Source organism: Bidens hawaiensis, unplaced genomic scaffold (genome assembly GCF_021521415.1).
Source record: "Bidens hawaiensis isolate Kalapana, Puna unplaced genomic scaffold, B.hawaiensis_p1.1 tig00056226_1, whole genome shotgun sequence".
Taxonomy (NCBI): Eukaryota; Viridiplantae; Streptophyta; class Magnoliopsida; order Asterales; family Asteraceae; genus Bidens; species Bidens hawaiensis.
Window position 1 is genome coordinate 92,509 of NW_027500143.1, and position 5,101 is coordinate 97,609.

At 36.7% G+C, this 5,101-nt stretch overlaps 1 pseudogene across 1 annotated transcript; it reads left to right on the plus strand.

Annotated features, from left to right (window-relative positions):
* The first annotated feature begins 332 nt into the window (after positions 1-332).
* Positions 333-5,073, plus strand: LOC143601423 (pentatricopeptide repeat-containing protein At5g02830, chloroplastic-like; annotated as a pseudogene). The gene is made up of 11 exons (XR_013147648.1): positions 333-879; positions 2,330-2,417; positions 2,519-2,723; positions 3,031-3,138; positions 3,248-3,412; positions 3,500-4,014; positions 4,161-4,226; positions 4,341-4,422; positions 4,546-4,642; positions 4,724-4,932; positions 5,013-5,073. The product of XR_013147648.1 is annotated as a pentatricopeptide repeat-containing protein At5g02830, chloroplastic-like (transcript).
* The last annotated feature ends 28 nt before the right edge of the window (positions 5,074-5,101 follow it).

A 5,101-nucleotide genomic window follows, 5' to 3' on the forward strand; every position in this document is an offset into this window, starting at 1 on the left:
TAAACGAACTTAACCATGACAAATGCAAACAAACATTCATGAACAAACTTAAACAAGCATATGATCAAACGTTCACGAATACAATTAAACATACATAACCCTGTTCATGCCATCTTACCCAGCGAAATTCTTTGTTCATGCTCATTTGGTTATTAAACCGACAAACATAAACAAACTTTCCGTCCTAACGTTTGAGTAAACATAAGCCTAAATTTAACGGGTAGGAAGGAGATATTCATATTATAATATTATTCCTCCAACACCTGCCTTTCAAATACAATCCTCAAGTCCTCAACCCCAACCAACCAAATAACCCGCCGGTTAACCGGAATATGAAAACCACCACCACTCTCACTCTCACTCTCACCATAGCCGCCTCCTCAGTCTCCACTCCACCACCACTCCCTAAACACACTAAACCACCACCCAAACACCCAAAACCACCACCACCCACCAAAACCCACCGTCCACCTCTATTCTCCACTTTCAAATGGGGCCCACAGCATAAAAACACCCACACCTAGATCAATTACTACGCCGAATTAGCTTCCAAGCTTGCCGAAGACGCCAGGTTTGATGATTTGCTCATGATTGTGGAAACGGTTGTTGCTTCTGGTGGCGGTGTGAAGCCGGGTGAGTTTGCGGCATTGTTAGATTATGAGATGCTTTTGAAGGGGTTTTTGGGTGTGGTTGGGAATAGTGAGGGAGTTGATAGATTGATTGGGGTTTTGACCGGGTTTCGGAAGTTGGGGATTGGTGGGGTGGTGGAAGCGGTGGTGTCGGATCGGTCGGTTGTGGGGGCGGTTGGTCGGGAATGTAGACGGGGTTTGAAATTGGGCGGTGTGGATGAGGTTGTTGTTTTGATGGAAACACTGTCTGGTAATGTTTCCTGACCTCAATTTTTGTTCAAGTTGAAGTAGTTGTAGGGATAGCAATGTGTCGGGTAATTACCTGTCGGACGGTATACCCGTGTTGGGTTCGTAGGCCTTTTTGTTTAGGCCCGGTTTATTATTTGAAGTCCAAATGGCATACGGGTGTAGGGTGGCCAGACCGAAGCCCGGCCCGGTTTAGATTTCTTGTTTAATAAGATGCAAACCCTAGACTATTCTCTATATATATGATGTTATGTACTTGTAATCCCTTATCACTCAATAAAGAAATACCTAGTTGCCATCCGTGGTCGTAGGTCAGTTTAGACCGAACCATGTTAAATCCTCGTATTCGTTATTGCTTTCGTGTGTGTGTTCATTTCGTGTGTGCGTTTAATCCTAACAACCCGTTAGTAGTATCATTAGTTGTCACTTGTCACTATTAACTGAGATTAAAAAGTACAAAAATCTGAAAGGTATAAATCATACGAAACAGGATTAAATACATTTAACAGTGAGACCCAATTTGCTGTTATTATTAGGTTTATTTTTATAGATGTTTGCTATTATTTTTTGTTCGTATTTGCTAATTTTCGATTATGAGACGTTATTAGTATTTGCTTATTTATATTTTGTTGTTATTATTAGATTTTTTCATTTGTTGTTATAAGTATTTGTTGGTATTTTGCTGTTATTATTTTGTTCTTGATTTTGATTCTTTTGTTGTAATTTTTTGGTTTTTTTCTTTGTTATTATAAATCATTGTTTATATAGATTGATATTGTAGTTGGTATTCTTTCTTCTGTTTTCATTTTTATATAAACTGGTATTATTTCCTACGTACTCATGTTAAGATTAAAATGTACATGAACCTTCCCCTAAATCATACATATAACAATTTTGTTTTACAACTTTTAAGATATACTATATGTCGGGTTACTTGGGTATATAATCGGGTAAACAGGGCTATGCTATCGGATAGGTAATCGGGCACATTACAAATCTTATACCCGTCCCAAACACGCAAAAAATTTTAAAAGTAATCCCAAATCCGTCCCAAGCCGAATGGGATGGGTATTACCCATCCCAAATGTTTCCGGTTTCGGGTTTTCCTGTCGGTTCGGGTTCTATTGCAATCCCTAAATAGATGCATCTGAAATTAATTAAAGACATTATTAGATTAATAAAAGTAGGTTTCGGTTAGTTCTTTTAAGTTTAATTAATAAAAAAGTAGGTTTCGGTTGCTATAGGTAACTCATTTCGCTTATTCTTCCAACTCAATTACTAGAGAATATGTATTAGTTAGGGTTTACCGTTATATCAATGTCATAGTTTGAAGATATGATTTGATTAGGTTTCCTTTGTAATCATCTGAACTGGCCTCCTACATAAATAGTTTATCAATAATACATGAATACTCATTAAGTCAATAACTTACTTGGTTTTTAATTATTATTCAGGATTTGGTTTAACTATTGAAGAGGAAGTGGAACCAAGAGAGGTTATTAGATACTGTGTCAATAAAAGAAATCCACAAGCAGCCATAAGGTATGCTTTCTTTTTTCTTTACAATGACTGGATGTAAATCAGTCTTCACTGACCTAGATAGTTTTTGAAACCTTCTTTGGTCTGCTATTCTTGTTTTGCAGGTATGCAAGTTTTTGTACCCGCTCTGATGAAGTATTCTGTACTGCAATACTTGAATTTGGAAAGAGGGTTGATATGGATTCTGCACTGACTGTTTTTGAGGCATCCAAACAGAAACTGGGCTGCGTAAATATGTACGCTTACCGCACAATCATAGATGTATGTGGTCTTTGTCATGACCATTTGCAATCTAGAACCATTTATGAGGTATGTTCTTAAATCCATATAAATTCTAATTGTAGTGTACATAAAATTTAGACCATTGTATGTTTACGGTTGACTAAATGTCTAAAATGGTTTTCATAAATTCTTCACTGTCTACTGCCATCAAGCATGCGATTTTAAGTACATTAGGCGTCAATGATTAAATTTACACATGTTCCCATTTGTTAGTATTTCACATTAGAAAATGGTATCTTTAATTCTTGTTTGTTTTGCATATTTAGGCATCCAGGACTTTTTTGATTGATCACGAGGTCACTTATATTATATCATTTCTGCGAATTTGCTGCAGGAGTTAAATGCTCAAAAGATCAACCCAAATTTGTATGTATTCAACAGTCTTATGAATGTAAATGCCTTTGACTTGAGCTACACAATGAATATCTACAAGCATATGCAGGTAATATTCTCGTCCTCACACTCTTTTGCAACTATTTTTGTTTCATTGTCTTGATTCAGTTCTGAATGGACTTTGCAAACATTTTAACTGATTCAATTTACCAATTCAGAATCTAGGTATTGCTCCAGACATCGCATCATATAATATCCTACTCAAATCATGCTCACTTGCCGCTAGCCTTGATTTGGCCCAAGAAATTTATAAGGAGGTAGAGTATTTGGAATCAAAAGGCTCATTAAAGTTAGATGTCTTCACATACAGCACAATGATTAAGGTACCACATCCATCTTTACAGTCAGTATCTTGTATTTATGAAATAATATTCTTTCCGTCAACATGTGTTGTTTCCATCACATCTCAGGTGCTTACAGATGCAAGAATGTGGCAAATGGCACTGGGAATGAAAGACAAAATGCTTGAAGCCGGTGTTACTCCAAATATAGTTACATGGTCATCACTAATCAGTGCATGTGCCAAATCTGGTTTGGTAGATCAAGCATTTGTATTATTTGAAGAAATGCTTTCAGCTGGTTGCATGCCGAATTCACAGTGCTGCAACATCCTCCTTCATGCATGTGTTAAGGCTTTACAGTATGATAGAGCCTTCCGTTTATTTCAGAATTGGAAAAAACAACTTGTTTCAGATGACCAACAGAAGTTTGACACTTGGTGGTTCACAAACTGCTATTAATGTTCCTTTTAAACCTACTGTTTCAACATATAATGTGTTGATGAAAGCTTGTGGCACTGATCACTTTCTTGCAAAAAGCTTTAATGGATGAGATGGAGACAGTTGGACTTAGCCCTAATCATATAAGCTGGTCAACTCTGATTGGTGTTTATGGTGGCTCGGGAGACGTTAAGAATGCTGTACAGGTAATAGATATGGTAGCGTTTAAGACTTTAAGAATGCTGTCACCAGTTTTATAGGCAGATGATAGAGACGAAACTACCTATTTTGCAACATGTAGCAGAAATCCACATCATATAACCTCTTAACAACTTTTGTCCCTTCAGTGCAGGTTTTGAAAACCATGCGTGAGTCTGGTGTTCCACCTGATGTTATTGCATATACAGCGGCTATTAAGGTTCAAACTTTTCTGGCTTCTTTGGCGTCTAGCATATCTGAAAATATTAACACTTTTAGTAGACTAATCGTCTTTAATCAATCTGGCCCTGATTACAAATGATTTTATCTACAGGTTTGTGTAAAACAAAGGGAATTGAACTTGGCATTTTCATTATTTGCAGAGATGAAGAGATATCAAATACAAACCAAATATGGTGAGGAATTTGACCTCTCACAATATGCTCTTAAGTTATATCTGTCAAGAAGAAATCAAAGTTTATATGTTTATAGGTTAAATTTATACAAATACTAAAGTGTTGAACACTATTGTATTTCAGGTGACATATAACACACTTCTCAGGGCCCGTACCAGATACGGATCCCTAATAGAAGTTCAACAATGCCTTTCTATATATCAAGACATGCGTAAATCAGGGGTAAGTGTCAAAATTCACATAAGCCTTGTGCTGTGCTGTGTGTTTATACTGAAATATATATATTTTTTGTAATTGTGTAGGTTCAAACCCAATGATTACTATCTCAAGGAACTGATAGAGGAATGGTGCGAAGGGATAATACAAGATAACCATCGATCACAAGGTCAGCTTAAATGTACCAGCAGAAGGGATTCAGGTGGACCCCACAGTTTACTGCTCGAGAAAGTTGCATCACATTTGCAGAAGGGTACCCAATCTATAGCTGTTGATCTTCGAGACCTCACAAAGGTAATACGCAATTAAACGGAATATGATTTCACAATGATTGAAGTTGTAATGCATATTGCTTAACATGATGTATTCAACAGGTTGAAGCACGTATTGTCGTCCTAGCCGTTTTGAGAATGATAAAAGAGAATTACAATCCTGGTAACAGTCACAATTCTTTTATTAACAT